Here is a 23,177-nt window from a genome sequence, read left to right on the forward strand (position 1 = left end):
TTTTTTTCCGTATTCAGTACAGGATACAGGGTCTTACTATACAGATTGGACTCCGGGGGTGTGGCTGGCATGGCAGGCCGGGGATAGAATCCTGGTCCCTGTGTCTGCTTAAGCAGGTGCTTTAATCTGCTGAGCTATCTGGCCAGCCCTAAGATTTTTTTTTTTTTTTTTTGAACTGGGGATTGAACTCAGGGCCTTGCGCTTGCCACGGAAGCACTTATTCTACTGAGCCATCTCTCCAGCCCCTAACGCTGATTTTTGTTAAGTACTTTAGACTGTATCTGTAGTGTTTATATTCTTATCTAATTTCTTTCTATCCCCAACATTCCTTTAATTTTTCCTCCTGAAATTTTAATTTCATAGTAGCTTATTCTTAATCTTAATATTGGCTGAGAACATTATTCTCAGTTATTGGCACATCTTCCTAACCAAGAGGTAAAACAAGCAAAATATCTGATAATGGCCACATTTAGTGAAGCAGTATTGGATTATTCAGTATCCATTGCTTAGTGACAAAAGTTATCAGAAACATGTCTTATCTCCAGCTACATTCTTATTCAAAGGAAAACCCTATATTTGATCAGGGAGGGTTAGATTGCTGATTAAGATCCTTATTCTAAATCTCCCTTCTAGGGCTGGCCAAATAGCTCATTGGATTAAAGCACCTGCAAGCAGGTGCAGGCAGGGTTGGGGTTTGATCCCTGGGCCTGCCCTGCTGGCCCCACCCCCAGGGTGCACAGAGATGGTAATTGAGACTGGGCGTGGTGACGTGCACCTGTAATCTCAGCTCTTGAGAGGCTGTAAACAGGTGGATCACTACAAGTCCAATCTAGTAGTGAGACCCTGTAGAGCCTTCCCTAAAATAAAAAAAAAAAGCAAATAAAAAATAAAATCTGTCTTTCAGAGTACAAAAATCAGAAAAATATAGAAAGATTTAGAAAGGTGAGTATTTTATGAAACCAGAGGTTTCTGCTACATTGCTATTACCTTGCTTTATGCAACAGAAGGGAAGCTTACTTTTAAATAGATCTCTTGTAGTCTCTAGACACCTCTAACCTAATAGCATGTTTATTTTTATTTCTAGAGATTGAATCCAGGGTTTTTACCCTAAGCCATATCCCCAGCCCCCCTTCATTTTTATTTTTGAGATGAGGTCTCGCTAAATTCATGAGTTTGGGCCTGAACTTATAATCCTGCTTCCCAAACTGCTAGAATTACACGTGTCACCATATGTAGCTACCAAGGGCATATTTTTATCAAAGACCTTTGCATCTGAAGTCTAAACTTTTCATGATTCTTTATATGCTGCCATTTTTGATGAAGTTAGCTTGATGTCATTGAGTGAAGTTTTTCTTGGGCCAACAAGCAGAGCTTCCTGTATGCCCAAATGGCTTGAATAAGGCTTACCAGTTTTTGTAAAATTCAAACACAGGTCTGGCACATAGGGAGTAACATGAGGGCATGTTCAGTTGCTCAAGAGTTAACACCTCAGCATATCAGGCTACACCTCTGCTTGGTGTCTTTTCAGGAAGTTTGTCTTTGAACCAGGACTCAGATCTTACAAGTGAATGCTTGATGAGGTCATTGGAACCCAGTGTTCTCCAAAGTATAATACATGTATTCCTTTCTAATTTGGGAGACTTTACTTGAAAGTCTAACAACTATTTGATGGAGTAGCTATGAAGATTAAATAAGTTAATAAATGCAAAGGTCTTAGACTGGTACCTAACACCTGTAACCATCATCTGTCATGATACATCATCATCTTCACCCCCCCCCACTTTTTTTAAATGTATTTAGTGGAGGGTTTACAGGATCTCACTATAGAGATTGAACTCGTAGTGATCCTCCAGATTTCAGCCTCCCAACACTGGGATTACAGGCCCGTGCCACCATGCCCAGTCTCAATCAGTGTATCAGCATGCCCTGGGGGCAAGGGCAGGGCCAGCGCCTGCAAGGCATGCTGGGGATCGAACCCCATCCCTTTGTTTGCCTAAGCAGGTGCTTTAATCCACTGAGTTATCTGGCCGGCCCTACCCCCTCACTCTTACATCCATTTTTTCTCTTAAATCTGAGCATCACAGAGGCTGCTGAAGAAAAGGTTTTCATGCTTTCCCCCACACACCCCTTTGGTACTGGGGATCCAACTCAGGACCTTGTGATTGCCAGGCAGGTACTTATGGTGCTGATTTGTATCCCTGACTTGCTGCTGAAGAAAAGAAACAAGATTTTTATGATAGCAAACACCTAGATTAGTTCATGCTGCCAGAGCCACAAAGCACATGAGACAGAAGCTGTTATCTAACATTTTTCAAGTCACAGAACCTTTTCTTTAACAAACATTTACATGGAAACCTGATATGTAAGAAAGATTAACTTGGATCTGCTCTGTTTGAAGTGGTTATGGGTAGTTGAATCTCTACTAGAGCAGAAGTTCTCAAACTTAAGCTTGCATCACAGTCATTTAGAGGACTTATTAAAGTGCAGTTCTGAGTCAGTAGATCTGGGGTGGGGTTTCCTAAATTTACATTGCTGATGTTCTCAGGCCACCTGCTACTGTTGGGGGAACTAGGGACTAGGAGGATCACAATCAGGAACTCTGTGCTACTGGTTAGCCAGTTTATACTGCAGGAGATGGACTTTGAAAGCCTGAGAGTTGGGAAGACATTTTACATCTCAACCATACTTGTGATGATTTCCTTTTTTTGCCTGGAGCCTGTTCCCTGGAATAGTTTGATAGCTGGCCAAGTGTGTCCTGCTGACCTGCCTCAGCTGCACTTGTTATAAATGCAAGTTGATGGGCTCCATCCTAGATCTGTTGAATCACAGAAGCTGGAGACCAGGATCTGTAGTTTTGCTGGGGTTTTTTTGTTTGTGTTTTGTTTTGTTTGGATAGAGTTCTGCTGTGTAGTCCAGGTTGATCTTGAGTCCCTGGACTCCTTCAGCCCTCCAAGTTCTGGCAGGTGCCACTGTGCCCAGCTCCTAGCTGTCTTTTACACTTGCAGAAGTTTTGAGAACTGCTGGGCTGCACATATGCTAGGCAAAAAGAAGTTGGGGGTAACTTGGGAAATCTCAGTGGCTAGAAGTCTGTTAACCATTTTCAGCGATGGTCTCTACTACTTTTTTTCCACATGACAGCATTTCTGCCAAAAGAGAGGCCTTGATTTTACCAGAAATCTCCCTGGCTTCCATTATACTCATATTAACATATGAACTGCTACATCATTTAACATTTCAAAAGAGCAATGCAAGTTTCAGAACATGAAAATATGGGAGAATAAGCCACTTATAGAAAGGATGATAACTTTTAGAGTTGTTATTTGTGCTTGATAGCAATAGATCCAGGGCAAAAAGAAACTGACATTGTTTAATAGTCTAGTGTATATCAAAAACTTTCTCAGTCCAATTTGATTATCTTAAAAATGTGGATAATACATTCAGTGTATGTGGTTTTTTGTTTTTTTTTTCTTTTTTGTTGTTTCTATGTAAGCTGGATATTTCTGTCATTTTACATGGTTTCTTACTGAGACTTTATATGTAAATTATAAAATGTTTCCCTAAAAAAATAAAAATGTGAATAATTACCGCTGCAAAGTAGGTAAAAACACCTTCATTTTCAGAATAAGAATCAACTAGGAGTCAGGTATGGTGACACACACCTGAAATCTCAGTATTTGGGAGGTTGAAGCAGGAGGATTGCCACTAGTTTGAGGCCAGCCGGGGCTACGTAGTGATTTCAAGACCAGCCTGAAAACAGTGGAACCCTATCTCAAAAAATCAAAGGGGATGAGGATGGAGGTCAACTGGAAATTGGCAGAATCAGGATTCTGTATGTCTGTATGTCATTAAAATCTTTACTCTTGCTACCCTATGTTTATGATTATTAAAGTCCTCTCTCTATATTGAGCATTCACGATTTATAAACATTGAATAGTTCCTGTTTTTATTTAGATATGAAGTATATAATAAAGATCTATTCCATCATATGATATAATGAAAAGAGACAGCACTAACTGCTGTTGTATACAAGCTCCTAAATATCAGGACTTTTGAAACTAATTCCATACTGTGTACATGTTTAATTTTGAATGCCAAATGAAATTATTTTTTCAAGGATAGTAACCTAACTACTAAAAAATATCTTGCAATGCTGAATTACGAACTTAATTTATTTGTGTACTGAATTATGAACCTGATCAGAGTTTTGTTTTATTTTTTAAGACAGGGTCTGACTATGTAGTTCAGGCTCACCTTTAATTCCTATGTAACCCAGTCTTGTGTTGGATTCCTGGCAACCCTCCTGCCTCAGCTTCCCAAGCATTAGGATTACAGGCATGCACCACCATACCTGCCCCAGATAAAATTTTATCAATAAGGGCAAGCCAGAAATAATGCGTCCTCTCTCACGTTGTTGAAAAAGAATGAAACTAAAGCAAGGAATGCCTGATCCAGAATGCTGTCTTACTTGTTAAGTAGAACTTCTAATCAATAATATTACTGTTTAACCTTACTTTTTAAATATTGGTGTTTTGTTTTGTTTTGTTTTTACTTGCCATGTTCTTGGTGCTATGTGATATTTTAGGGTTCATATGGTATTTGACTTTGGTTCTCTAAACCTGAAGGAAAAGATCCAAGTCTGAAAGTTTAACCTTACTATACAGATTTCTCTTCAAAGATGCTTTGATGTAAAAATTGTTAATTGCTGGCATAGTCACAAAACATTTCCTTAGAAAATAAAAATGGTGGGGCCGGGAAGATGGCTCAGTGGAATAAGCACTTCCCTGGCAAGTGCAAGGGCCTGAGTTCAATCCCCGGTTCCATAAAAAAAAAAAAAAGAAAAGAAAAGAAAGAAAGAAAATAAAAATGGTAATAAGCAAACATGCAGAAAAGACTTGAATATTTGAAACTGCCAAGCAGTTTGGTAATATTTAGTTGGTAAATGAAATCTATGCTTGGTGTTGGGGCTATCGCTCAACAGCATAGCACCTGCCTGGCAAGTGTGAGGTTCTGAGTTTGATTCCTGGTACCCACAAAAAAAAAAAAAAAAAAAAACAGAAATTATGCTAGTCTGGCATAGTAATTGTCATTGGAGATAACAAATTTAGATTTTTAAGAGACAATTAAGTTACAAAAATTTATATGAAAAACAAAATTTGCTTATGAATTTCGCAGCACAGCTCCTCTGCCGTGTAGCAGAGTAGTAGATGCAAAGCAAATAAAATACATAATGCATTTCAGTAAATGACATTGTTATACTTGATATAATAGTAAAGGTCTAATAGTTTTATAAAAATATTTGGACAATGCTGTCTTACCTTGGTTTTGTAGATTTCAGTGGGTAGCAGCAGGACATTTACCAGAGCCTACAAATAAATTAAGGTGTGGGATACAGTGCGTCCTTGTAGGTATGTTTAATTTGTCTCATACTGAGGTTGCTTTCCTTATTTTTTTTTTTTTTTAAGGGAAGGGTCTACAGGGTGTTCAGGGTCTCACTACTAAATCGGACTCCTCACGATTCTCCTGTTTATAGCCTCCCAAGTGCTGGGATTACAGCCCTGCGCCACCACACCCAGTCTCAATTTCCGTCTCAGCACACCCCAGGGGTGGAGCCAGTATGGCAGGCCTAGGGACCTGAACCCCTAGCCCCTGCGCCTGCTTGCAGGCACTTTAATCTACTGAGCTATTTGGCTGGCCCTTCATATTAGGTATTATAAAGTTTTATTTTATTGCCAGAATTTTAAAATTAAATAAATTTTACATAGCTAATGACCAGTTTCTGGGTTGTACTTTAAAATTGGAAGATTTGAGAACATTAAGTTTTCTTTCTTGTTATGGGCATAGTTACCTGGAACTGGGACTTGCCCTATTTGCCACAGTCCCTTGACCTCCTTTCTGCAATGTTTCCAGTGTACTTTATTATTTTTTTTTTTTGTACTTTATTTCTTTACTACATTTTTCTAGTTTTTAGGGCATTTGGATTTGGGACCCTTATATTAAAAAATGCATAGGATATCACAGGAGCTATGGTCACTTTTAAATTTCATCATCCAGAAGCTGGGCATGGTGGTGCAATCCTGTATTCCTAAGAATTGGGAGGTTGAGGTTGGAGAGTTGCTGTGAGTTCAAGCCCAACCTGGATTACATAGTGAGTTCAAGGCCAACCTGACCTATAAAGTCAGTGAGACCCTGTCCCAAAACAAAACAACATGTAAGTGAAAAGAAAACAGTATGACATAGTGGAACTAACAATAATTTAAGATGGTTTTGACCTGGAAAAGTTTTTATTTTCTCAGTATCTCTGGTAGATTTTGGTTTCATCCACAAAAATAATACTGATGATCTGACCTCTCTAGGGATGAAAAACTATCGTTTTTCTAATTTCTGGAAATAGATGCTAATTCTGAAGGTAGAAAATTTGGGGAACTCGCAAGTATACTATTCAGAAATTTTAGCAGACAGTAGTGGGGTTTTTGTTGTTTGTTTGTTTGTTTATGTGGTACCAGGGATTAAACTAGGCAGGAAGGCGCTTAAGCTGCTGCATTATTTCCCCAGCATGACAGTAGTTAATAGAAATGAAATTTTTATTTATGTGTTTCTGTAAGGGGTTTTTTTTGGGGGGAGGTGGTGAGACAGGGCCTCACTATGTAGTTCAAACTGACTTTGAACTTGCTATGTAGCCTACACTGGTGTTCAATTTGTGGCCATCCTCCTGCCTTAGCCTCCCAAATGCTGGGATTACAGGCATGTGCCACCATGCCTGGCTGAATTTGTTAATATTTTCCAATGCTTAGTTGATAATAGTTTAATCTGTTAGTCCTTTGTAGCTATAGAAAAACAATTTGGGGAGTATACTGGCATCCTTTTCTTTTTGACTTGGATTCCAGAATCTCCTCTACTAGTTACTTTCACGTGTTAGGTTTTTGATGGTATATTCATGTGCTTGGGCTGTTAAAATAAAACACCACCAACTGGCTGCCAAATAACAGAAATTCTCTCTCATAACTCTGGGAGCTAGAAAGTCAAGGTCACGTCAGCAGCTCTGGTTTATCTTGAGGTCTCTGTCCTTGGCTTGCGGACGGCCACTTTTCTTCCTCAGTGTCCTTATACAACTCTGTCTCTGTACAGGTACTCCTGTTGTCATTTTCTCCTCCTTAATGGACACCAGTCCACGCCCTTTTGACCTCCTGCCATTTTAATCAGCCCTTTAAAGGTCTTGCCTCTACATAGAGTCACACTGGGGGTTAGGGCTCAACATAGAACTTGAAGAGGGATGGGAGGATACAGCTCAGTCCATGACAAATGGAAATGAGGAAAGAATATTTTCTTTTAAACGCAGATTGGGCATGAAAAGGAGCCCAGTGTCACACAGCAGCTATAGTAAGTCCCTTTCAGTCAAGTTCTGTCCTCCAAGTGAATCTTACACAGTATACCTGTCAATCCTGTACAGTACACTGGTGGCAGTTTCCAACTGAAATATTCATTAAGCCAGGCACTTAATATATTTCATATCTCATGTGCCCTGTTCTCTTCCAGGCAATATTTTGCATCTCCTTTTTTACTCTTTCATCTCATAAGTAATAGAAATACAGAAATCAGAAGCTTAATCATGCTTCTAAAAGGGTACATCCCACTTAGCTTAACACTGATTTATTTTTTTATTATTTATTTGTTTATTTATTTTTTAACGGTACCAGAGATCAAACTCAGGACCTTGTGCTTACCAGGCAGGTGCTTATGCTGCTGAGCTATATCCCTGGCCCAGTTTAACGCTGTTTTAAGACTACGTTTTATTTATTTATTTATTTATTTATTTATTTATAGTGTGTGTGTCTATTTATTTATAGGGGGCGGGGCTGGCTGGCACATGATGCTGGGGGACCAAACCGTGGTCCCTGTGCTTCACTAAGCTTGTTCCAAGTAGGTGTCCTAGACCATTGAGCCATCTCACCAGCCCTGTTTTAAGATTAAATTTTAAAATATTCTTAGATGGGAAACTCTCCACCCAGTTTATAAACTTATCTGTAGAAACCTGTGCTCCAGCTTCATTGGTATCCTTTATCTCCTGTCCTTGTTTCAGGATATGCACTGTTGTCCCCTGCACCGGGGATACCTCTCCGTCCTCTCTTTTTCAGTCCCTAGATGAGTCTTGATCTCACTAATGCTGGAACAATCAGACATTTGTACCACTAGGGTGATATTGTAAAAATTACACTGTATCATCTATAAAGTATTCTTGCTAAACAATGTGGACCTGAGTGTAAATAAGATTTCAAGGGGCCAGGGACATAGTTCAGTAGAATAAGCGCTTTCCTGGCACGCTCAGGGTCCTGAGTTCAATCCCCGGTTCCGCAAAAAGATTTCAGATCAGCTTTAAGCTCATAGGAAATAGAAGGAGGAGATCAAGTGGTACCATGAGGAAGGAAGCAGCTGAGTCTAGAATGTGATGCGCAGTTTCTTCAGCAAATACGTGGCATGGAAAAAGAGGAATGGAAACTACCTTGCTTGAATGAAACTTACATGACATAGCAACCAATGGCAATGTATGGTTCTATTTTAGCTTTTAACTCGGAATTTGACTAAGGTTATGCTTTTGTGGTGATTTTTAAGGACATTTATATAGTGGGTCTTTAAATTGTTACTAATTTTCCTAGATGTGATAATGGCATTGTGGTTATACATGTTCATAAAATGTGTTTCCTGTTAGAGATACTCGGACATATGGAAGTATTTATTGGTAAAATCATATGATGTCTGAGATTTCTGTTAAAATATACCAGAGATAAGAAAGGGAAAAAGTCCTTCATCCTTCACATCCTTGCTTATATTACCTTCTTGTGGGGGAGGGGGCTTCAAAGCATGTATTTGCCCAGCCCATTAATTTTGATCATTTCATTGTGTTGGTTTATTTCTAGCATTTATCATAAAAGCTATGGCTTAGAGTTGAATATAAATGTATTTACTGGGTTTCTTATGCCAGCCTGTATTAATCTCAGGAAGACACGGGTCACTCTAGTTGACTGTTTTATTCTCAGAGCTTGGTACACTAAGTATATAAAATGTGATGTGCTTTCAGTTTATTCTTATTATCAAAAAAAAAAGTGAGAGGGAATTTGATTTCATATGTGTACATCTTAGTGTTTCCAAATTTGGACTTTTGCTGTCAATTGTTAAATTTATTGTTAAATGTCTGTGCTTTCATTTTTATTATTTTCTTTTCTTCCTTTTTTTTTTTGCGGGACCGGGTATTGAACTCATCATTTTTATTATTTTCATGCTAAGGATTGGACTCACGCCATCACGCTAACCCATATGCTCTGCCCTTTTCTATTGTTTTGAATCAGGATTTCAGTAAGTTTTCCAGATGCCCAGACTGGACTCAGATCCTCCTGCCTCAGCCTCCTGAGTAGCTGAGATGCAGATTGTGCCATTGTGCCCAGCTATCAGATGTTTTTTTAGGGGAGGAAACTGATGTGCTGCCTGTGCTTTAATACTTGAGAATTCAAATATGAAACATTCTACATAGTAATTCTGTTAATAATTGATAATTGTATTTAAGTTGGAATAAAAACCTTATTACTAAATCCTTAACCCTTTAGATTAAAAAAAAAACCCTATAGACATTAAAAAAAAAAAAAGATGTCTTTTACAATAGGTACCTATTACCCCATGTGTCTAGCACAAGCTGGTTTTCCTACTGCCTCAGCACCCTTGTGAAAAACCTATTTCTCTTTATTTGCTCTTTTTGGGAGGGCAAGTTTCTCTTTTAAGAGTATAGGGTAAGGACTTTAGGCTGCTAAAAAACTCTGTCAGCCTACATTTATTAATACCACATCGCTTTTAAAGTCCAGGTTTGTTAAGAGTCTAACAGTCTTTTGTGTCCATTATATCAAAATGAGTGAATGGACTGTAAATCGTTGCAGCATAGCTCCTCTACCTTAACCCGTCAGGGCATGGTCTGGATGCCACTGAGCGTAGGGAGGCTCTTTCGAGCAGAAACCTTGCTTTCAGTCACTAGACATTTCCTTGTTAATCGCTTACTTTGTTATTTCTGTGTCTTAGTCTTCTTGCAGTTATAATGGATACAGCCCCATTTCTTACCACATCATAAAGTTGCAAACATACATAGGAACTACTATATACTAAAGTAGGCACATGTAATTAGCATAATGTATGTTTCACCCACCCATTCATCATGATATACAGTGTCTTAGATAAAAATGTGATAGATAGAAGAATTCAGTTTATAGAACTGAATTTTAAAAATATGGCAGTGTTTTTAATATACCTACATATGCCCTTATTTTAGTACACTATTAAAACACCATGTCTAATACATGACTTTTTACCTAATAGGACTTTCAAGATAGCTAAACTCTTCAAAGGTGTATTTCTCATAATAGATGTGGCTTTAAAATTAAAATGCATATATTTAATTTGTACATAAAATTTAGTGCATTTTGATATCTAAAGAACTCATTTTAAAAATCATTTTTGTTTTTGTAAATTTGGGTTGTCAAATTTATAAAATCTGTTGTTGCCATACCACAGAAGTATACATAAATTTTCTTTTTTTCAACAGTCACTATTTTATTTTGTTTACTGTTCAAAGCATATTCTTTACTTTAGTACATAATAAGTATTTTTGAAAATAATTGACAAAAAGACTTAACTAGATTCATATTCACATACCTCATTTTCTTGAGAAATACTGATGGTGTGTTGTATACTAAAAGGACCCTAGACTTTGGATCCATTGGAACCTGGGTTCAAATCCTCACCTCTGTTCATGGGGTTCATTAAGTTAGCACATATTTCTTGAGCACTTCCTCTGTGCTCACAAACATAAGCATATTTTTTGACATGGCAGATATTTTAGTGAACAAAATAACAGTTGTGCCTACATTCTACTTGGGGAGACAAAGAATATGAAAGCAATTAAACAGATGGTCAAATTCAGGTAGTAATAAGTGCTGTGAGAGAAGTAACACAAGGAGCGTAAAGAATATGAGGATAGGCCCCTGGGAAAGGGGCTGCTTCGTGGAGCCCACCGGGAGCACTGAGAGGGTAGCCTGTGGCTATCTGAGGTTCCTGAAGCACAGCAGCAGCAAGCACATGTGCCCCATGCAGAAGCCAGCTATGCGCCACTGGGAATGCTGGGTGGTCTCTGAGGCAGAATAGATGCTAGAGAGAATGTCGTGGGTGACCATGAGGAGGTCAGTGGGCTTGAGAGGGAGGCAGGAACTCACTCTGAGAGGGCCTTGTGGATCAGAGTTCAGGGAGTTTGGATGTTTTACTAATCTAAATGGAGTTTCGGTCAAGGATGTGCTGTGACCTAATTTATGTTTTAAAAACAAGCTCATTTGGTGGTTATTTGGAGGACAGAGGTAGGGCTTGGGTTAGGAGGTGTCACCAGGTGGTGACAGCGCTGTGGAGGGGAATTTAAGCAGCCTTGCTGCTGGGATGGGTATGGGGTTTGAGAAGGGAAAATTGGGGAGCTAGTGGGAAAATAGATAATTAAGAAGGAAATGTCTTTGAAAAATTATGTAAGGTAAAAGGGCTGAAAATGGACCATAAAGGAAGATAGAGGACATTGTTGACCAGACATGCAGTTTCAGAGGAGATTTGGGGACGAAAGTCAGATTGGAAGAAACTGAAGGTGCAATGGAATATTAGGAATTAGAGATAATAAATATATGGAGACAATGTCAACCTGTTAGACATAACAGAGAACAGACAAATGGAGAAACACCTGTACCTCGCAGATCGTTTTTGTTCATTTGTTTTTAGGATTTGAGATGTTAAAGCATGCTTGCATGCTGATGGGCAAGATCTAAGATCGGAATGAGAGGAGGCCATTAATGATTAAGATAGGGATGAGTGGGAGTGCACCGTGGCTCAAGTAAATTGGCCAATTTGAAAAGAAATGGTAGTTCTAGTTGCTTCTTCAGGTAAAAATGAATTAAGCAAGAAACAGTTAATGACTGAAAATGAGAGAAGAGGGGTGTTGAAGGCTTGAAGAGGGAGGGAGAGATAAATACTCTTCATGAAGATTGGCAGGGAGAGTTATATAGAGAACATAAATCCATACTCTGTGTTTGCAGAAGCTACAATAAGCTCATGAGTGTTTCCTTCAACCAAATTTAGCTGGCTGGGTATAGGCCTAGACTGTACTTGGGTTTAATGAGGGCTGAGATTTAGCTGGTACATGGGGAACAAAGGCACAGAAAGGCCAGGTGAAGGAGTGATTAAGTTTGCCCTAGGATTCTACAACAGAAGATGAGAGTGCTGTGGGTGCTCAGTGTGCAGGGGACACAGATTGTATGGTTATTATGGATGTGCAAGTGGGAGCACACAAGCTGGAACAGCAGCCAGGGAAGGTGAACTGAGAGTCCAGATCTGGGCACTGGCTTCTGAAGCTGAGTTACCACAGTTTATGCGTAGACTATATCATCATTCTGTTGTCCCGGGTCCCTTGGGTGGTGCAGGAGAGAAGAACAAAGGAGGCCTTGAAATCTTCAGTGAAGAGGAGTGATTCCATGGCTCGAAGATGGCTGCTGAAGGAAGAGTAGCAGGGAGGACTGATTGATTGATCACTTCTGCTTCAAAGGAAATGTGGAAAGGAAGGAAAATACTGTAATTGAAAAGCAAAATAAGGAGCAAGGAACTTACTTCATCTCCAGACAGTCGGGTATGTGACCCAAGTAAGGAAGAATTACTGTCAGCCCAGGAGCTGCAGTAGAAGCAGTTCCCTCATCAGTTTAACAGGAAGCTGAAGGGAGCATTTAGAGAAGGCCCTGGGCCCGTGGATTTTGGAATGTTTAGGGCAGAGTCTGAGAAAGTTGGGAGATTCAGTCAGACCAGGCTGGAATACCATGCAGTATCAGAATGCAGGTGGTGATGGAAAGGATCCAGGGAGGTCACAGTAATAGGGGATGTAAGATGTATTATTAGTCTTGCTTTGCTCCCACGGGGGAGATGATGCTCTGTTTTATGTAGCCCCTTTCCCGAGCTTGCCTCTAAAGCAGTTTCTGATAGTGAAGTCAGGAGAACTGAGCCCAGGGGAGGAGTGAACATACCCAGAATCCATGGCTTACATCCTGCAGGTGTACTGGCTGCCATTGCACATGTGGGAAATCACAGGGCCTCGCCAGCCTTTGTATTTTTACCTGTAAAATAGAGATAATTGTAGTCTAGCAGGTAAGTAAGATGCAGAGTGTAAATACACAGAATCCAAAGAAGGACCAGGTTATAGTATATTCTTTTATTTGTTTGTATACAGAAAAATGTTTATACATTTCCAGTCCCCACTCATATTCTGTAATGGTTTATTCAGTTGTTGATATTAATGTCAAAAGAATTAAAAAATGTAAAAACATTTATGAATAAATGTTAGGTTCATTTGTTGGGTTGGTTGAATGCTACGTGCACATTTGTGTGATTCTAATATTTGTTGATGATGTTGAGTTTTCCGTGCTGTGGTTTTGTTCTGATGTATGAATGATAGGATATATTTCTAGCCATCTTATCCCAAATAAAGTCATACTGATTTTTGTGTAACACATAATGAAATAGAGAATGATCGCCTCGGGTCTATCATATATTATTCACAGAAACAATTTCTAAAGGACAAGTCTGAATTTGTATAATATAAACATCTTATTTTGTTGATTTAATACAAAACAGCATTTTTAAAGTCACAATGGAGATAAATACCACAGATAACTTTTTTCATTCACAATGTGGGAAAACCTAAAAAGCCTTTTCATTTGCAGTTAAAATATTTTTGAAATACAACTTATCATGTTACCAAATATTTCAGGGAAATGTGGTGGCATTGAAATAAGTAAGATTTTTTTTTATCAATTCAGAAAGTTAATTCTTTTAAAAAACAGTGATTTATACAGTAGTGGAAAGCTGTTGGTCATTTCCCAAATCTGAGAGCTCACTGACCTACCATTTGAACCCAGCTGTAATGTAAACATTTTCTTGAGATGGTTAGGGTTTGCCCCGCCAATCTGGAGAGTATTAGTGGTGTTCTCTTCCAGGGAAGTTGGAATCCCTGGATAATTCTCAGGCACTCTTTCTAGGTCAGAAGCTGTCGTAGACATCATATACTTCTTAATTCCTCCTTGGTTTTGCTAATAATGCCTATTATATCTCTTGGAAATCTAATTAGTGCAAGGTATAATTAACTTTACTTTGAAGTAGAAGGTAAGGGTGGTTTTATTTAGTTTTTTTATCTTTTCAGCGCTACTTGCTAAGTATATAATATATAGCAAGCTACTGGGGCTGAGGTTGCCATAGCATATTTAAAAACTCTTCCTTTTCAGTCATCTAATACTTATCCAAAGTGTATTTGTTCAAAGCTAAGTTAAGTTACTCTGTTACCTCCCTGTGATCCCCATCCCCTTTAAACTTTTTGAGATGTGCTGAGCAGTGTTTTTCAGACTTTAGGTCATGGCCCATTAAGAGGTTGTTAAATCAAGTTAGTGGACTGCAGTTAGCATTTTTTAAAAAAATAGAATATATTTCTTATAGTAAAAGTATTGTTTTGTGATACTTTTGTTGCATTTCTACAGATATATTAGTGTGAATCTAAATTTATGCATGAGATATATATATATATATATATATTTTTTTTTTGCTATGTTTCATCATCAAAGATTGCAAGCTTACTACAGAGAATGCTTTAGGTAGAGATCTTATGGCCTTTTAAAATAAGCATTTCCATAAAATCTTGCATTTTTGCATTTGTTTCAAATCTTGAACTTTTAGCTTTATAACTGATACCGTTAGTTGAATACTTGAGAAAAAGTTTAGAAGTCTGTACTTTTAACAAAGCCACATTGTTTCAAATGTGATTTTTCTTTTCAAATTCTGACATTGTCTCATGATCAAAAGCTGAACTGCCAGAGCTAAGCAAAAATCATACTTCTCTTCAAGAAGCATGTAAGGCTGTCATACTCATATAGGTATATTGAAATGTGTAAGATGCAACTTTCCCTCTCTGGGAAATCTCAAATTTTAGCAGTCCTCTGTTGGAATATGTCATGTTTGTATGTCTGTATGTATTTTACTTGAGCTCCTCAGAAGTAATGTCCTGAGCCGGGGAGATAGCTCAGCGGAATAAGCACTTTCCTGGTAAGCTCAAGGGGCTAAGTTCAATCTCTGGTTCCACGGAAAAAAAAAAAGAAGAAGAAGAAGAAAAAGGGAGAAGGGAGAAGGGAGAAGGGAGAAGGGAGAAGGGAGAAGGGAGAAGAAATGGCCTATTCATTCTCAGTGTTCAAATTCAAAAGAAACTTTTAAAACAAATAATTTGCCTTATGCCCTGTGTATGTTGTCAGATTTCTCAGTCTTACAGTGAAGTACTACTTCCTACTTGGATTGTTTTCTACTCATTAAAGAAACTACTACTGAGTTGTTAGTTATTAAAACATCTTGCACTAGTTTTATATTGGGGCCCTAATATGATAGATATCTTTGTTGGTCTTTTTGGGATCAAGGAGGACCAATTTATGATTTTTAAACTTGTGAGAATTTTCCATTGCGAAATTTGTACTGTCATACTCCTATCCCTTAATTTCTACAAAGGTCTTTGTTACCTGTAAAACATAGATGATGGTCTAGTCATACTCCAAATATCAAACAGATGCTTTAATATCCTTTTATATCCTCAAGAAATGCCAAGTCATAGTGTACTGATTAATAATGTGGGGATTAATAATATCTTTTTGTTTTTAAATTTGGTACAGGAATCAAACTCGGGACCTTACACTTTCCAGGCAGGCGCTTTGCTACTGCACCAAATCCCTGGCCCCTGGGCAGCTGTTCTCATGTTAAATACTATCAGAGTAAAACTACTACACACTGAGGCTCCTTCCTGGTGATTGATGTTAGATTGTTGATTCAAAACAATGATGTGCTCTACTCTTCCTTAAATAATAGGCATATAAGGCAGATAGGTGGCTAGCAATCCCTTGATAGTTTATTAGTTATTGGTATTTTGACTGCCAAATGCCATGGTCATATCCATTTACATACATACAGAAAGCTACACAGTAATTATGTTGCTCCTTGAAACATTCAGAAACCACTTGGAGTTCATTTGATCTCAGCTGTATCTCTTTAGGGATAAAAGAACAGGTTAAAATGCAGAATTGGAGAAGCTATTGGTTTGTCTCCCAGCTTATCTATCTAAACCACTTTGGTAACAAAGGTATATGAATCACCTAGGTAAGATATCTGGTCTGCCTACCAAACAATTGTCTCAGACTATCTCTATTAAATTATTATACAGTATAGGGGTAAATTAAAGTTATCAAAATATGAGCAACTATATTTCAATGCCAATAAGATTATGCCAGAAATTTCAGTTCAAGGTGAAGAATGACATTCTGTATCCTTGATTCATAGTGTGTAAACAAAAATACAGTATGCTAGGGAGACATATCAAATATTTAAAATTGTTTTGTGTCACACTTTAATAAGTATCATTTGTGTGTCTGCTTATTTTGTGTGCTGTCATGAAAATAGACTTGCGTACTTTAGGATGAGAATGAAGCTTTCTTTGGTATGTATATTCTGTAATATTACTTGAGTGAAAACTAATGTTAACTATTCTTTAAGGTATGGCCACATTGTTACATGCAAAATGTCTCAGAATGAGCTGGCTTGATTTCATTTTTCAAATTAGTATTACCATGCTTGGCACATAAACCCCTCTTACCCCCCCCCAAAAAAAAACCTTCATATTTTTTTCTCTCCCAGTTGCTTTGGTGCACATCCAGACTTAAACAGAATAATTGATGCATGTGATGAGTACAAAATATACTTTATTTTTTTTTTATTTTTATTTTTTTTTTATTTATTTGAGAGAGAGAGAGAGAGAGAGAGAGAGAGAGAGAGAGAGAGAGAGAGAGGTGTGTGTGTGTGGCCAGCTCAGCCCACCAGGGGGCGGGGCTGGCTGGCATGTGGTGCTGGGGGATTGAACCGCGGTCCCTGATGCCTTGCCAAGCTTGTTCCAAGTAGGTGCTTTAGACCACTGAGCCATCTCTCCAGCCCCAATATATACTTTAAAAACAAATAATCCATTTCAGTTTTTTGTTTTTTGTGCCCAGCTCAGCCCACCCTGGGGGCGGGGCTAGTGTGGCATGTGGTGCCAGGAATCAAACTGCGGTCCCTGCACTTTTGCCTAAGCTTGCCTAAGCAGGCACTTTAGATTACTGAGCTATCTCGCTGGTCCCTCCCAGTTATTTTTTGATTCACTATACAGATATTGCTATAGCTGATCAGCCATTGTATGGGAATAAATGGAGAAAAAATAGAATTTTTGCACACATGATTGACTTCTTTTACAAAACTCAAGGCTAGTTACCTTGAATAAAAAGTTATGTAGGGTTAATGCTTGATATGAAGTGATAATGAAATTTTTTATTTTCATTTTGAAAATAATGAAGCATTTCACGATATGAAAAACATTTCATGCTTGAATTTTTTCTCCTAGTACTGAGGACCTTAAGCCAAATCCCAGGACCCCTCACTTTATTTTGAGACAGGGTCTCAGTAGGTTGCTTCATTGCCTAGGTTGGGCGCAAACTTGGTGATCCTTTTGCCTCAGCCTCTCAGAGCGCTAGCATTACAGCTGTATGTCATCATGGGTGCCTCACACTTGAATTGTAGAGTATTGGCTAGAAATCGAAGTAGGCCATTTGAGCTATGCAGTTGATAGTGTTTAAACTACGATTTTATAAAAACAACACATTTAAAGTAATATTTGGGGCCAAATAACTAATCAGATTAAAGCGCCTGCAAGCAGGCACAGGGGACCTGGGTTCGATCCCCCGGACCTGCTGTGCTGCCCCCCCCGGGGGGGGGGCATTCTGAGACAGCAGTTGAGATTGGGCATGGTGGAATGCGCCTGTAATCCCAGCTCTTGGGAGGCAGTGAACAGGTGAATCAGTACGAGTCCAATCTAGTAGTGAGACCCTGAATACCCTGTAGACCCCTCCCTAAAAATACAAATAAATAAATAAATATTTGGACTGGCCAGATAGCTCAGCAGACCAAAATGCCTGCTTAGGCAGAGCACAGCGGCCAGGGTTCAATCCCTGGCATGCCATGTGTCAGCCCCACCTCACTGAGACAGCGACTGAGACTGGGTGTGGTGGCGTGTGCCTGTAATCCTAGCACTTGGGAGGTTGAAAACAGGAGAATCGCTATGAGGCCAGTCTGTGTAGCGAACCCTGTACACCCTGTAGACCCTGTACCAAATACATTAAAAAAAATTAAAATAAATATTTGATGTCTTTTTTGTCAATATAAATAATCTTGAATATCATTTTAGACAATGTTTGTTCCTTAGTGTAATGGTGCCAGAACAGTTTGGAAAGTGTGAGAAGTGGAAAGCCAAAGCTTCTTTTTGGCAGTGCGTGCTAAGTTTGTTTTATTTTGAGCTGCACTAATAGGAAAGTGTATAGGTACAGGAACACCAGTTCTCTGCTGGTGTATTTTGGTTTTAAAAGAATGTCTGATTAGTATGGATTTTTTGTTCTACAATGTAGATGGCTTGACTTAGTGAATATCTGTGCTCTCTTTTCACTTAGGAGTTTGAAACTCCCTGTTAGCTTTGCTTGTTAAGTTCAGTGATCTGCCTACCCAACAATAACAAACATAGAAATCAAATGTATACGTCATTCACACACTTTAATATGTCGACCATTTTTCTTTAACTTTTATTAACTAAACTCACTTTTTTGGTACAAGTTCATTATCTTAGCAGTAACCCTATAAATGAATAAATGTTTTTAAAAACCTATTGTTTAAAAAAATGTTTAAGGGCCGGCAAGATAGCTCAGCAGACTAAGCGCCTGCATAGACAAACTCTGGTGGGTGTTCGATCCCCAGCATCACATGCTGTGCTGGCCCCATCCCCAGGCCAGCTACTGAGCCCAGGCGTGGTGGCACATGCCTGTAATTGCAGCGCGGGGGAGGCTGAAAACAGGAGGATTACTACGAGTCAGAGCTGCATAGTGAGAAACTGCACAACTATGGGTTTTTTTTAAATAAAAAGTTTAAATAAATATGCACATTACAGAAAAATTAAAAAGCAGAAATCAAACAATGAATACAACACTTTTTTCTTTTGTGAAGGAAGAAGTAAGACCCACTTAAAAACAGGAAATGTCTTGTCTTTCATCATGCCGTGTTGACAACTGGAAGTCACTTAAGTTGCACTTGCAAGTTGCTTTTAAATTTGTATGAGTTGTTATATCATAAACGTATGCATGAAAACATAAAAGATCATTTCTCAACTTTACCTATGTGTCCTATACACCTGCTCATCAATGGTTTTTTCCCACCAGTATCTCAGATCTTCATTACATGGTTTTAGATAGTGTAGAATCACAATCCCTTTATGAGTATTGTGAGAAGCAAATTTTTTTCTGTTTATGGTAACAGCTTCCAAAATCTATATTATTGTTACCAGTTCAGTTTAGTTGTTTACAGTGAAGGAGTGATTGTGACTCCTTCACTTACACAAGGAAGTAACACCCTCTGAGTACCGGAACTGCTGTAGTTTTGAAGTTCACATTGTTTGTCTGCTTTTAGAAATGGGTAGCCTTGGGGGCCGGGGAGATGGCTCAGTAGAATAAGCGCTTGCCTGGCAAGCACAAGGGCCTGAGTTCAATCCCTGGTTCCGCCACCAAAAAAAAGAAAAAAAAAAAGAAATGGGTAGCCTATGTCGTTCAATCAATGTGTTACCAATAACTAAAGAGGGTATAGATGTTGTTTATATTCATTAAGGACTTAGATTTTACTCTAATACAGTGATTCCAGAGTAATAAAATGGAAAAAAAAAAGCCAGTTATGACACTGTATATAACTCAGTAAAGCATTTGTTTAGCATGTAAACACCCTGAGTCTGGTCCCTGGCACTCCCACACCCCCAAAAATAGCCCACATAAAGGCCCAGTGGACTAAGCACGTGCTTAGGTAAGTGCAGGAATCTAATGGGGTTTGATCTGTAGCACAACATGCAGTAGCTCTGCCCCCAGGTGCACTGAGCCAGTGACTGAGACCTGGCGTGGTGGCACATGCCTGTAATCTCAGCACTGGGGAGGCTGAAAACAGCAGGATCACTGTGAGTCTAAGCTGTGTAGTGAGACCCTGTACCAAATACATTAAAGAAAAGTCCACGTATAACAAGAATAGGGACCAATAAATCAGAGTAAGCCCAGGTAAGAAATGATGTTTGTCATCCTATTGTCTCCTGAGTGTGAGAACCTGAGAGGAAATAAGATTTAAGAGTACACTCGATATAGTGAAAGGGAAAGAAACTATTCAAGGAACAACTGGGATGGGAAAAAAGAAAAGAAGGAAGGGGGAAAAACATAAGATAGCTAAGCTAATTGTAGTAATTTCCATTAGTTCACTGAAAGGAACAGAGTGCTTGTATTGTTTGATCAATTTTGCATTCTTGTACCTGGTTATTTGAGCAACTATTTTGAAAATAACAATATGCAACATAATAGTCATTGTTGATTTTCTATAATCTTGTTTTGAAATTCAATATTGTTTTTGTTGTTTCTTTAAAAAAAAATTAAATTCTCCTTGTATAAATAGTAAGGATCCAGTCTAAGAGAATCCTAAAAGAACAAAAATTTATAGGCAAGATATTTTTAGGTATGAGTTAGGTAGATAGAAAAAGAACGTATATATGATTATCTGTGATTTTATAAACAATGACAGTTGGAAAAGATCTCTCATTCTCTCTCTCTCTTTCACACACACACACACACACACACAGACACACACACACACACACACATCTGGTATTGATTCCAGGATTTTTCCTCCTTCATAAATATTCATAAATACTAACATTTTTAAACGCTCAACTTTCTTATAGAAAATGATATAGTATATGCATATAACATGCAGTTGTCCTATGTAGGTTAAATCACCTGTGTGTGATTTAAGATACCTAATATAATGTAGCATAAATGTCACATAAATAGTTGTTGTACTGTATTAGATAAGCAGTGGTGACGAGCGGAAAAAGTCTGTACATGTTCAGTACAGATGTTATGTTTTTCTAAATATTTTCTGTCCACTCCATGTTGAGCCCACAGATATGGAGAGTTGACTATTATATATGTGACTGTCAGTCATCCTTAAGTAAGGCATTAATAGATAATATTAAATATAAATACTAGACCACACTTCTTCAACCCTATTTCTAGATTAGGAAGTACAAGTTGATTTTTCTGCTCATGTAACACAGTCACCTGAACAGAAGGTGTAAGTGTATCTTCAGAGTATGTCAGAAGTCCTGAGTAGTGTATTAGTCTCCAATACATGTTTCCTCCTTTTTTTTTTTAATTAAGGAGGACTTAATTTACATCACAGTCTAATAGTCAAGATTTTATACAAAAATACAAAAGGAAAAGAGAAAAGTACCTGCATATAGTTACCTTTTTAAAGCACTACACTTGAAAAAATCAGATAAGAAACAGAATTTATCTGAGAAAATAATTTCCAATAACTAATGTTTATGGGCGGCAGTATTATAGAACCATTGGTTCCTGTGTCCATTTTTCCTAGCTCTCACTACAAAATTAGCACAAGAACATAGAAGGATTTGTATTTTTGTAACACATAAATACTTTATGCTATAGCTAAAGAGGAAAAGGAAGTTTGTAAGTCCCTTAACTTTCTGTTTAACTATCATTGTTGCTAGTTTAGCTACATTCTCTATAATTCAGCACTTCTTACAGAAAGAATTTACTGTAGTTTAAATATACAGTACTAGGGGGATTCAGTGGTAGACACAGCTTCTGATTGCTGCAGCCTTCGACTTTCTCTTTACAGGATTATATTTATAGCAAATTTGTGGTATACACTGTAAGTAAAACAAGAACTTAATTTGAACCTACTGCTTTTTGGTCTCTTCATCTGGAGGGACAAGGTCGTGAGTGAGGGCAGTGTTGAGTTTTGCGGCCCTTTCTCTCCCCTTCGCAGAGCTTCCTCCAGCACCACGCAGGGGCAGAGCATCCGGAGGTTCACAGTCTCCGTGGTGCATCGCAGCCACCACGATGAGGGCCCCGGGAAGAACTTGGCATTTTCTGTGGAAAACAAATGGCGCTTGCTGGCCATGATGACCTTGTACTTTGGATCTGGTATTGCAGCACCTTTCTTTATAGTGAGACACCAACTGCTTAAGAAATAAGTATGTTTTGGGCCGGGGAGATGGCTCAGTGGAATAAGCGCTTCACTGGCAAGCACAAAGGCCTGAGTTCAATCCCCGGTTCTGCAAAAACAAAAACAAGTAAAGAAATAAGGATGTTTTAATTCATCCCCTTTCACAGATGGACAGAATTTCTCAAGAGGTGAAGCTCTTCAGAAACAGATCAAACTTAAATTCACATGGCATACTAGATATATTTGTAAATAAACATAGAGGCCTAATGCCTCTTCTCTGAAATATGGAAAAATAAATAAATAATAATTTGAACCTACTTAACTCAGTTAAGTCTGTTCAGTGCCCTTTGTTACCAGTAGCAGCATCTTGTAGAGTGGTAATAGTGAAAGTAGCACTGCCTAGTTTTCCTGGTCTTTTGCTTTGGTTTTATTTTCATGTTATATTTGGTTCATCCACCTACTCACCCACATAACATTTGGAGTGCATTGAGTGTTTCACATGCAGCATTTGTTGCCTCATTTAATTCACTTCTCACTGTAACTGTGAGTCAGTTTTTGTTACTGTCCTCATTTTACTGATGATGAATGAAGCATGGAGAAGTCGAGTCCCTTTTCCCTATGCTGCTGCTGAGCAGTGGCAAACTTTGAGCCCCACAGAACTCTTTTGGTAACCACTACACAACATTTATATTCCTGTTGAACTTGAAGTTCATTTCAGATAAAGATCTCTTGCTTTGTCATTCTGGTGTAGATTTTACATGGATCTTTAAGTTTTTATTACACTGTGAGCTTGGCTTCCAGGAAACTTAAGCCTACAGTTTGAATTTGGTAGACCACAAGGACAGGCCAACAGTTATTCACATGTCTTGCACAATAAGATTTTATAAATAAATGGAATACAGATTTTTATGAAAATTCTAAAAAAATAAAATGACAGTTATTTCTTGATTAGTTAAAATGAATATCGTAAGTATATT

General features: G+C 38.3%; 1 protein-coding gene and 1 pseudogene across 1 annotated transcript in view; both read left to right on the plus strand.

The window, feature by feature from the left end:
* The window catches only part of LOC105742757, a 32,818-nt pseudogene extending 10,590 nt beyond the window's left edge, over positions 1 to 22,228 (plus strand).
* The window catches only part of Taf3 (TATA-box binding protein associated factor 3), a 176,106-nt gene that overhangs the window by 76,139 nt on the left and 76,790 nt on the right, over positions 1 to 23,177 (plus strand). The gene's annotated exons all lie outside the window — the stretch shown is intronic.

Source organism: Octodon degus, unplaced genomic scaffold (genome assembly GCF_000260255.1).
Source record: "Octodon degus isolate 3935 unplaced genomic scaffold, OctDeg1.0 scaffold00071, whole genome shotgun sequence".
In the NCBI taxonomy this organism is placed as follows: Eukaryota; Metazoa; Chordata; class Mammalia; order Rodentia; family Octodontidae; genus Octodon; species Octodon degus.